The following is a 12432-nucleotide window of genomic DNA, read 5'->3' as shown; positions in this document are numbered from 1 at the left end:
CTTCTGAAAATGGACTTGGAACAGAAAGCATTAGCGTCTGCCAACGCTCTCAGCAGTGGGAGGCCCAGGTAGACGGAGACCACGTCTCGTTCTCGTGAAAGCCCGTTCACCACGCACGCATATGGACTCCACACACTGCAACAGACGGCGTGATATTAAACATCCTAACTCTGTCCTCAAGGATCTTGTAGACTTGAACATAAATAGATGGCGATGTGGCAACAGAGGGACATCCATGCTGACTTCTCCACTAGGCACAGTGGGCACAGTGCCCAGGGCGCACCATCCTTTTAGGGGACTCACAGCAATGTTTCGATTTCTTTTAAAGATGATATTCATCTTTATCCCAAAATTGTTGTAAAATATAACTTTATTCATGAAAGTAAAGTTGCCCAGGACCCATGGAAGCTATAGGGAGACACTGGGGAAACCAAGGTGCTCTGTACATGGAGGGGATAAGTGACAAACTATCTCATGGGGTCTGGGAACCCCACCTGAAGGAGTGTCCTTCTCTGCCTCCCCAGACACACGGGGGCAGAGAAGGAAAGCACATGTGTTGCAGGAGAATTGAGGGGTGAAAACATCACGCTGTGCTCAGGGACTATCAGCAATAGGTTATGGATGGCGAGTTCAATTGCAGGAGGGAATGGGAAGCTTAAGGGAGCGGGGCCTGGATCATGGCAGTCTTAGAAGCCGGGCAAAGGATTTTGCAATTTGTCCCGCGAGGGGCTGCAAACTTCTGAAGCTGGGATTTTAGACTGAAGCAACTTGATACAATTTGGATTTAGAAGAATCACGCTGCGGCTCAGTGGAGAAGCACTGGAGGAGGGAGATTGGAGCTGGACATGCTCGTGTGACCCTGAGCACCGGCCACCCCGGCTGGGACCTGAGCGAGCACGTCTGCTTGCTGCCATTCTGCCGGGGCTGGCGCGGTGGGGACCTGTGCTCCGGCTCACACCCCTGGCAGGATGAAACCACACAGAGGCCTTTTCTTTCTTTGCCTGAAGAAAGAGGTACACAGTTTAGGGGCGATGAATAACCATCTTCCTGGGCCCATTTTTCAAGTGAAAATTCTGCAGAGTGGTTGGGAGTGTGAAGAGGTCTAAAATAGTACGTTAAGGCAGAAATAGGATACTTCAGGAAACTTGCTAGACATTGGTTTAGAGAGGTACCTCCTCACTAGCCCTTGCAAGTATGTGACCAAATTTTTAAAAATTCGTCTTTCTTAAAAAAAAAAAAAAATAAGTTATAAGAACCGTTGCTATGGCAACCCCACTGCTTTTGGAATGGTGCTTAGATTCTAAAATTCAGAGCCTCTCGCAAAGGTGAACTCACTGGCCCCGTCACAATTTTTCTGAAGCTTCCAAATGGAGGCATCTGCCAGATATCTGGCTGCAACCTTCTAGGTCCTCAGCAGACACAGTTAATTGGTGGCAGATTTTAGTGTGGCTTGTTACCTTTTCTTTCCTGCTCTCCCAAGTCACCCTGAGCTCTGAGTCCCCCACAGGGCACAGGGTAATTTGGATTAGTAGCCTCTGGAGAAAATGGTGATTCTGTGGCTTAGGAGGCATGTGGGGCCAGAGAGGGCAGATGGGAGCAATACATATGTGTTTAATGTATAAATGAATGAATGAATAGTCAAGAAGGCATTCCTTAAAGGTTCTTTGTCACCAGTCCCAGGTTCAATTGCTTTCTTCAGCTGAGATATGTCTGTCTGTCTGGCGTCCCATAGATCCTAAGGACCCAGCCTGCAAAGAGCATGCACATGTCTTGTCCCAGAGCACCAAGAGTACCAAGGAGGCTTTCAGGAACTATTTGATGAGTCAATGAATGAATACCCGAAAACAATCCTCTTAGCCCCAGAGTGCTTGCCTGCAAAAATCATACGACACTGTCTTACTAAGTTACTTCCTGCTTGTCATGGCATTCAAAAGTCCCTCTCACTTTGAATACAAACTATCCCTTGCCATGTAATGCACAGAGGAAATGCACAGGTAACGTGAGCATCTCACAGGCGCTTTGATCTTTAAAAGGAAGGAATCCTACACCAGCCTTTGAGATGTTGCTTTGACTGCAACAAGCAGAACAGAAGCCATAATGCTATCTAAATGGCTGATTGTCGGAAATGAAGGGATTAGATTTCAGCTGGATTGTCTGTTACCACCCTGGACCACTGGGCCCAGGAGGCAAGCGAAGGGAACATGCTCACCTGTCCGAGACGGCGGCTCTAGCCAAGCACTTGAGAAAACAGGGCAAAATCCTTTCCCAAAGATCAAGTGGCTTGAAGAGGGGCCCCTTCTGCCATCTCCAACCTGGGGGTGAGTTTGCTGCTTGTGGTTTCTCAGGGAAATTGATGCTGAGAGGAACATGTTCTTTATTTCATATACATCTGGATTATCTCACCAAGTAAGTGCTGGGGAGAGGAAACTGGCATATGTCTCTAGGTAACTGACACCCAAGCTGTGCCTTGATTAGGGATTACATTCAAAAACTCACTACACAGAACATGGCAAAATGATATAAAAATATTCAGTGACTCTGGATACAGGGTTCATAGGAATTCACTGTATTATTTTAGCAACTTTTCTGTAGGTTTAAATTGTTTTAAAATTTTAAAAAAGTGTTAAGTCAAATGAGTGCAAGAAAAACAAACCAGGGGGAAGATTTAATACAATTTTCTTTTTAAAATCAAGGTGTACAACAGTGTGCAGAGCAGTGTTTAGAGTTGGGTGCCATCCACACATACAATGCAGACGAACACATGTACAGACATGTGTGTTTGTAACTGCCCAGACACTCTCTGGAAGTCACATAGGAAACTGAAAATAGTGCTTCCAGGGAAAGAAATTGAGGAACTGGAGGATAGGAATTGAAGGAGAATTAATCTTCTGTGGAACTTTTTCCATCTTTGAAGTTTTAAACCATCTCTATCTATTTAACTATCTTGCCTACTTAAAGATAAATAAAAATAAGCAAACGTTTCATGGGACACCTCACCTAGTACTGACTCAACAAATTCTGTACTGTTCCCTTTGCCTGATAAATCCTTCCTGATCTTTTGCTCCTGGTAAATTCCTACCCTTGCTCAAGTCTAAACCCAAAGGTCGCCTCCTCAGTGAAGCTTCCCCTGATTTCTTCCGGCCTCTGTGCTCCTACAGATCCATGGAGCTGCTGAGACGTAACTCCGTCCCATGGTTTTTTGTCTGCCAGCCTGGTTCTATCGTAAGAAGAGGGACTCTTGGAACACACGATTTTGGTTTTATTGCTGCATTGGTACAAGTGCATTTGGTTCCCACTGTTGTATCCCCAGTACCTAGCCCAAGACTTAAATGGGGATGGTTCTCAAGAGAGATGGTTGATGAGTGAACATATCCAGAGTTCTTTCACCCTTTCCCCACTGTTACCCCTCACTTAGTGCATACATGTAGCTGCTACTGCTGCATTACCCAGAACCAGCTAAGTCTCCTTTAAAGCTCAAGTGGAGATTCAGGACAAGGCCATATAAAAATAAGTATAATGATAATCATCCTCCAACTCTCCCCCGCCCCAGCTTGGTTAACATTAGAAGCCAAAGTACGAAAGAATTGGAAGAGACATATTAATCAGTAAGAGGCACTACAGTGCTGTGCTTAGGAGGGTCCTCATGTGTAAAAGAATCATGACCACTGCACAGACCAAAGCTGTGGTGACATCAAGCAAGATAATGAATAAAAAGCACGTAGCACAGTGCCTGGCACAGGGCATTCTCAGCTGTCATTGCTATTATTGGGAATGGTCGCTGTTCTTTGTCCATCACTAGCTAAAGAAAGCAAGATCAAAGAACCACAACTTTGGTTGAGGTTTTTCCTTTAGTATTGATTTCGGACAGGGGCAGGATGTTCACGTTGCCTGGCACATATGGGCTTCATGTACTCGTTAATTGATTGTGGTGGTGACAGTCCCATCGTACACAGTGAAGAGCTGCGATGTGTCATCAACAAGTGACCGGAGTGTCTGCTTATGATTCCAATGACACCGGCTACAGACAGATACTTGGCCTCCTTCTCCACAGTGGCCTACATCCCAAAATAGGAAACGTGCATTCACAGACAGCCCCAGCAGGCACAGGGGGTTAGGAAGCAGGCTGCCAACACTTCAGCCTGTCAGCGACACTGCGGAGCCTGGTGGCTACTCCAGCACAGGTGAGCTGCCCCCCTCCCCACAACCCCCAAGCCACTTTCTGAGATTGACTTCTATGCAAATGAAAGATAACTGGGTGGCCTGTGACCAGCAGCCCCCGCTGATTATTACTCAGCAGGGTATCAATGTGTGTACACTTCTCTTAAGCGAAGGGCAAATCTCTTTCACTTCTCTATGCCATTCATTTCTGGGTCCCAGTGCCCTACTAAAAACTCAGCAAGGTCACAAGGCTGAGAAGCCCTATATCCTATGGCTACCCAGGTAACTCCTCCCCTGCTCTGAGAAGGTAAGACAGGTGCCTAGAAATGGAAGCTGAAGCTCAAGTGGATTTCACCGGAAATCGGCCGGAGAGCAGATCCCATGAACCCATTCTTGCTGCCTTGGTTTAAAGTCTCTCTCTCTCTCCTTCCCACTCAGATTTTGAGTGCTATAAACAGAGCTACTTGACTGCAAGCTCCCTGACGAAACAGAAAGTGTCCTTTCTTCTCTGCCTGTGTTTGGGGCATGTCATCGGTACCTGTTCAAGAAAAACTGGCATCTTGAACTGATTGGGGATCAAGAATATGAGTCTTGAGCTAAAGTTGTTAGTTTTGTTTAGTTCTTCCGAAACCTTATAGTCTGATCATGAACAACTCCTTTCCTTCCTCTAGGCACAAAATTCCTCTCCGTCAAACAAGAAGCTTATCCTGACAGATCAAATGGTGGTTCCATCTGTATCCTGCGGTTTTTATTTCTTTTAAGGGTGTCACAAGCATTGGAATATTTTAACTTCCTCTTCTTGGGATAAAAGCTTTGCAGAACTCTTTAAAATAGGCTGTTCTTAATTTCTAGGTGGAAAAAAAAAAATCCAACAGATTTCCTAGAAGTGAAATTAAATTCAAGTACTTTCTATTTAACTTTTGACTTTGTTTCATTGATACCTCATTCTAATTGTCCCTATTATCTAGGAAAATAGGAAATGTCACTCACACATCCTATCAAAGCATTCAAAAGGCCGATGAGATGAAGAGACTCATTCGACTTGGCAGAAATGAGATGATTGTGATTCACAGACATATCCACAGGAGAGACGCGTTTCCTCTGCCGAGCCAGGCTTCAGAGCAAATGAGTGCAAAATATGCGAATGCTAGAGGAAGTGGTCTTACAGTTTCCAAGTCATATTGGCGCATTTGCAGGGAAGTGCGGCTTTGCTTCCCTGACAAGTGTTTCCATTCATTGGTTTATTCCCATAACAGAGCATGAGAGAAAGAGGTGGGGGCTCCCTAAATAGAAACTTTCTCCTGAAACAGACCCACATTAAAATATAAGTGTAAAATACCTGGGAAATCAACAAAGATTTAAAGTCAAGGGAATGACCATCTATTTAACAATAGCTTATGGGGGCTGCAGAAAAAGCCTCCAGCCCTGTGTGCATGAAATGATTTTTGCCCATAATGTAGCAGATGCATTCAGGAAAAAGGCAGAAGAGAAGAGTGGCAAAAGACACAAACTCTAACTGATGTCAGACTTCCCACAGATACAAATTCCGAGGATAAAAATAATGGTACTCTGGCCATAGGGAAGTGACTTATCTTCTCCAAAACTGAGATTTCTCTTCTATAAAATTTTGGATATTGATAGTAACCTACCACTCGAGGTATTTGTGCAAGGATTGAGGGAAGTGACACCTTTAAAGACCTTATAAGCCTAACACCTAGTAAGGAGGCAATACCTGTTGGCTGCCATCATTATGATTTTTGTCTGTGTGGTCACATTAGCCCACCTTTCTCATCTTCTGTTAAAAATACACTGAAGGTCTCCATTCCTGTATTTAATAAATACTTATTGAGTGCATCGTTGGGGTCAGATACAGTGCTTGCATCTGTGAGCATGGGGGTACCATCATAAGCCCTGCCCTCAAGAACTTCTAGGGTCAGTTGGAAAGACAGACAACTAAATAGACAGTTACAAGCCAACGTGGAAATCACAGCAGATGGTGCCATCCCCGACTGCTAAAGTATTGTCTAAGAGTTGCCCATAGTTCAATCTTAGGGGATCAGAAAAAACTCCTTGGCGATTATGAGGTCCAAGGTAAGATATAAAGTGAGAGTAGCTGTGAGGAGAGAGAGATTATGGGGCATGGAGGAAATGATGATTGTGTCCTATGAACAGATCCTCGAGTGGATATATGTAAAGAGGGCTGGATGTGGAAAGGAAGTAGCTGAGAGATTCATCTGGACAGCAAAGCAGTGGCCCCCTCCTTAAAGGGTCCTAGAAGCTTGTTAAAGAATTTCTATCTCTATAATTGAAAGGGATTAAGTGGAAAAGTAACATAAAAATGGACTTAGGGACATTGTTCAGGATGTATATGGAAGATGGGCCATGTTGGCTCTAACAAGGGAGAAATAATCCCAGAGGGAAAAAGACCTATGAGGTGGTAATTTTAGTAATATTGGAGAAAGACGGTTTGGCTTACATTTGGATGGTGGCAGTAGGGATAGAGAGAAACATATCTATTGGAGACATAATCAGAGAGTAGATTCAATAGGAATCAAGAGGAAGAAATTGCTTCTGGAGGTGAGAAATTGAATGGCGTGAAGGATCCCTCCCATGGTTCTGGTTTGGGTGAATTTTGATACTATCACAGAAATGTGGGATCCAGGACAAAGCGAAGGTTTAGAGGACAACATCACAACTTGGATTTGGCATTTGCATGTAAGGCACCCGCTGGACATCCACATGGAGATGAGTCGTAAACACCTGGACAAGTAGGTATAGACTCCCAAAAGTGTGGAAAGCCATGCTGGTAGGTAGAATTAATTCTTAAGTTTCTATCTGGATATTTGGATGTCCTATGAAAAGAGCTCTAGTTAACACCGAGCTGATGGAGAAGGTGAATGGATTCGTAGAATCCTAAAACTTAAGAACTGTTAGAGACCCTAGGTCCGACCACCCTTGCGACTCAGAAAAGAGCTCAGTAACTTAAGGGCTCACAGGCAGTGGATGGCAGAGCTGGGTCTGGGAGCTGAAATCAGGCCTCCTGATTCATGAGCTGGGGCCCTGATATTGTACATCTAAAAGGTTCAGCCTCCTAACAATCTCTTTTCCTTGTGGGATATCAACTACCTTGTTCCTATTTTAAGAATTCTTTTCAAAAGAAAGAAAAGGAAAAAAGCAACATGGCAATCATCTCAGTCAGTCTGTTCAGTGGAGTCCTTGCTAGAGAATTATAGTCCCCTCTGGTTGCTTCTTTCTCCTCCGGATCTCCTATAGTCAAAAAGATTATCCTTCCTGTATTGGCATATAGCAGGTGTTCAGTAAAGAGAACCTAGTGGCATCAACATTGAATAATCACAGTCCTCCAAGCCTAAAAAGGTAGGTCTTTCCTTCCCTCTCAGATTTTACTTTGGATTTGGGTGAAGGTCCAAACCAAGCCAGGTTTGAGGGATGGATCTGACAGGCATAATTCCCATCTCCACACCCATAGTAACATGCGAATCACCCGTTAATGTTTCTCCATCTTACCTTCTTCACCCATTGGATACTTGCTGCCAATTTCTATAACACAATCCACCCATCTGATTGGTCACTCAACAAATGACAACAGGAATGATGTCACAGGGCCACTGAGCTGAAAATAAAGTGATTTCTGCAAAAAAAAAAAAAGTTAAAAGGTAATTAGTAACTTGGAGGTGCCATGAATTGATGACGTGATACACACTGCTAGACACTGGGGATATACAGTTGCATACAACAGACTGTCCTCTTAGAAGATAACAGTCCAAGTGTGCAAAGAGTGAGATCAATTATTATACTTGTGTGAAAAGTCAGGGGAAAATCCTTGTCATGGATTTAGAGGTACCACAGGATGGTTTGAATATCCATATGCATGTTCAGTACTTTGATGGCAAAGATAAAAAGCAGTCCTACATCCAACTTCTTATAACACACTGTGTCCTCCACATACATCGCTCTAGCACTAATGACAAAACTGGGTGGGGGCGGATATGAAGCCTTAGAGCCAATTTCTGATAGAACCTCCATTCTGAGTCCAAAGCAATGCCTTTCTTCTCAAAGGCAGGAACACTGTTCTGGTGTTGCCGGGTCCTTGTGGAATGACAGCCTCAAGGACAAAGAGTATTGATGGTGACGGTGGTGGTAGGAGATGCTGTCCCAGCTCCAGAAGATCAGAGCACTGTCTGCGCCCTCCCTTCACTACCCCACACTCTGGATTTCCTGTGTGTGGGGTGTGCTCTGCCTGGATTCTAGTCTGATTCATCCCCATATCTCCCCAAATGTCTAACACATTCCCTATCCGGAGCATCTGTTCAATGTATATCTGCTGAATGAAGGAAGAGAAGAATATGGAGTGTTGAAACAGCTGTTGTCTTTGAAAACTGAGGCACTGAACCATGGAAGGTGCCAGCTGGCACAGCTTCCTGAACACAACAGCATAAAGGAGTTCTTGAATGTCCTTCATTTCTAGAGCTTCTACCTTCTAGGATCAACTCAGTCTGCATTAGGGGCTTAAACAGCTTCTTTCTTGACTTCATTTCTTTCCAAATCCACTTTTCCTTGCCCCTTGCTTCCATCTAGCAGCCATGCACAAGGTCTTCCCCAAAGCAACAAGCAAGCAAATGAAAACCCCTCTCAGTGTAGGGCTATAGACAAATGGCCAATATACCAAAATTTGTTCATCAGACCTGGTTTGGGTGAATGTAGGAAGAAGAATAATAAAGCTCCCCTCTTGTTTGCTGTTCCTTAAATGTCCAGGACAGATTAGCATTGCGGTTATTCCCAGATACATATGGAGTCGTGCAGGGAAAGCCACATGGAGCAGTTCACACAAAACACAACTGATGGGGAAGGATCTTACTTGGCAACTGGCTACATGGCCAGTCCCCAAAATGGCATCACCAATAATCTAAACGCTCGAATGCGCAAGCCTTTGTGTAGTCTCCTTCCATGTGAATCTAATCTGGGTCTGTATAGCCAATGAAACAGAAGAAGTGACATTATATGAGCCATAGGGGAGGGACCACTGCCCAGATGAGTCCAAACGGCAGAGCATTGAATCAAAGAGAATTATCCTTGAACTTTAAGATCTGTTGGTATTTGCCTTGCTATCTGAACTTGATTGGGACCTGCCACTCCTTTCTTCCTTCCAATTTCTCTCTTTCAGAATGGGGATGTCTAACCTATGCTTGTCCCACCATATATATTTTAGAACCACATAATTAATCTGGTTTCACGGGTTCACAGCTGCAGAGGACTTTTGCTTCAAGATGAATTCTACTTTGAGTCTCACCCATATTGATTTATATGGTATTTGGATGAGACTTTGGCGTTTACACTTTAGAGTTGATGCTGGCACAAGTTAAGATTTTGGGGGCTGCTGGGATAGAATGAATGCATTTTGCAAGTAAGAATGACATGAATTTGGGGGTCCAGGGGTGGAATGTTATGAACTGAATGTTCGTGTCCCCCAAAATTCGTATGTTGAAGCCCTAAGACCTCAAAGTGATAGTATTTAGAGGTGGGGTTTTGGGGAAGTAATTAGGTTTAGATGAGGTCACAGGGGGGTCCCAATCATGGGATTAGTATCCTTATAAAAGGAAAAGAAGAGCAGATCTCTCTCTCTCTCTGACTGTGTGCGTGTGTGTGTGTGTGTGTGTGTGTGTGTGTGTGTGTGCTATGTGAGAAGATGAGAAGATGGCAGTCCACAAGCCAGAAACTGGGCTCTCACCAACAGCTGAGTCTGCCAGTCTCCAGATTCACAAGAAATAAATGCCTGCAGTTTAAGCCACCGAGTCTGTGCTGCTTTGTTATAGCAGCATGAGCTGACTAACACAGAAATCTTATAGCCTATCTTGTGCACTTTGCAAGCTTTCTGTGGGAGAATTCGACCGCCATGTCAGAAGTCCAAATATTACACGCCACACTGGGTGAGGAAGCTCCAGCTGGACAGGTGGAGACACTGTGCAGATGGAAGGAGAGACGTCCAGCCACCCCAGCTGTTCCAGTCATCCAGGCCAAAGTGCCAGACAGGTGAGTGAACACGTCATCTTGCACATCTAACCCGTTCAAACCTTTGCATGACGCCAGCCATCTGACTACATGAGAGGAGAGACTTCGAGTATACCACCTAAATGTATTCAGTCCACCCATAGAATTATATGAGATAATAATGCATTGTTGTTATATGCCACTATATTCTGGGGTGGCATGTTACTCAGCAAGAGATACCTGGAATGTTATAAACAAGGATGGAAGAGACACTTGTCAGGTGCCCCACCAATGTATTTACTTCACACACATATAACCACCTTGGGTATCATGAACCCCATCTCATCCCACAACTCAAAGGGGTAAGACCATGGCTGAAGGAGCACAGCCTATAATGCCCAAAGGAGGGTCAGAATCCAGCAGTGTGGACTTCATAGCCCATGTTCCCTCTGTTCTCCTTCCCCAGCCTTCTGTTAATAATGCAGCTGTCACTGTGGCCAGCATGTGCAACAAGTTTACTCCTCAAATCCGTAAAACATTCATTGAACGCCCCCAATCAATTTGTCTTGCATTCTTTACCTCCCCGAAAGATGTTTCCTATAAATCTCCTTTCAACAAAAGCTGCCCAGTCAATCAAAAGCTTTGGGAGAAAAAAAAAAAAAATTAAAAAAAAGATGGCAAATTGTCTATGAATACTGATTGACAGAATGTTCATTTTTCCCTGGTCTCTCCAACATCTCGGGGCTCCCCCAGATTTGGAATCATGTGTTCCCTTCTGAGCTAAGAAACTATGATCCAGCCTTGCTGCATCCACCCCCTCCCTACTCTCGGGACTTCTCTCCTTCATTTTCCCTGGTCTGTGCGCCATGGTGGGCCGCCTTCAGGAACAGCGCCCCGGATCCTCTACCAGTCCCTTCCATCGCTGTGCTTGGTAGCGCAAAGCACTGAGCCTCTTAGGTTCACAGACACTACCTGCCATGTATCATTTCAGAGAGATTGAGAAATCAGGAAAAAGAACATGGTGAAGCCAAGGGTTCAAATGGAATGAAGGTATGCTAAGCACACCAAAATCAAAGAGAAATGTCAGGGAAGGATGCAAGCGTGAGTGTTGCAACTCCCTTCTGCTGAGCTCTGATAGTGTAGAAGGCTCGGTACATGCAGGGCCCTATCCTTCCTTTGCCACTTTCCCTCTCTTAGGATCTCCACTGAAATGGACGGCCCAAGGAGATAGCGACAGCTCCATTATACAGATAGAAAAACTGAGGCTAGGTAGCAAACGCCCACGTGCATACGGCATGGAAGTGGCATAGCTGGGCTGGATCACCAGCAAGCCCACTCCTTTTCCGTCAGCAGTAAGAACTCACAAGGAGACCCACTTCCCAGGGCAAATCATGCCTATTCCTGTGGTGTGTGACCACAGATACTTTCTCCTTTTTGGTGTAATAACACAATGAGGGATTTCAGATAGTTTGGAACAAAGTTGATTAAAACAAACTATCATTAAATGTTTATATTTTGCCACTGTATAAAGAAGTGAAATATTAGGTTTTTGAAACTTTTATTGAGAGAAGTTGAGCAATGGCCATACAGTTTTTTTGGCGATCTAGAAATATCCAGTCACTTTGCTGATGTCATTCTCTGATTTTCGTGCTCTGCGGGCAGAAGGGGACACAGGCACCCTGGGTGCCTGCAGATGGGGGCTTCTTCTTCTTGGGGGGCATCACATGTTCCTGGCATTGTCAAAGGGATGAATAAACTCAATTAATCGCCACTGGGTGTTTTTCTTTCCTGTTATTGCCGAAGTTCCAAAACCATATGGTGAAGCATATTTTGTAAGATAGGTTTGTAGACTGTGAACTTTTTAAAAGACGGGGGAAGTAGTGAGCTATCAGTGTGAGAGAACAAGACTTAAAATCCAAGCTTTGCCTCTTCCAAGTTAGTTTGACTTTGGACAAGTGAGAACTTTCTAAGCCTCAGTTTCCCCACTACAAAATGGTGATGATAATGACTATTTTGGAGGATTATTGTGAAGAACAGTGATAATAAACATGATACCTCACTTAAAACTAACAAGAATCAACAGCTGTGATTATGAAAAGATATACCCTGTGCTTTTACAATTGTGCACAATTAAAAGTTTTATACTTTTTATTATGTATTTGCTATTCACAAAGCCCTATGCATAATCATTTATCTAGAACTGATATTGGTATGTTTGCATATATTAATATGTAATCATATAACATATAACTAATATTCATCTATAAG

General features: G+C 44.1%; 1 protein-coding gene across 1 annotated transcript in view; it reads right to left on the bottom strand.

The window, feature by feature from the left end:
• The window catches only part of CDH11 (cadherin 11, type 2, OB-cadherin (osteoblast)), a 166345-nt gene that overhangs the window by 96749 nt on the left and 57164 nt on the right, over positions 1-12432 (bottom strand). Inside the window, exon 2 of the mRNA XM_012660589.1 lies at positions 7684-7807. The gene's annotated coding sequence lies outside the window, so the exon portion shown is untranslated. The remainder of the gene's footprint in view (positions 1-7683; positions 7808-12432) is intronic.

The sequence above is a fragment of the Propithecus coquereli genome, unplaced genomic scaffold, assembly GCF_000956105.1.
Source record: "Propithecus coquereli isolate 6110/MARCELLA unplaced genomic scaffold, Pcoq_1.0 Scaffold67, whole genome shotgun sequence".
In the NCBI taxonomy this organism is placed as follows: domain Eukaryota; kingdom Metazoa; phylum Chordata; class Mammalia; order Primates; family Indriidae; genus Propithecus; species Propithecus coquereli.
The sequence above is the reverse complement of the archived record's forward strand: the minus strand, read 5'-3'. Positions and strand labels throughout refer to the sequence as shown.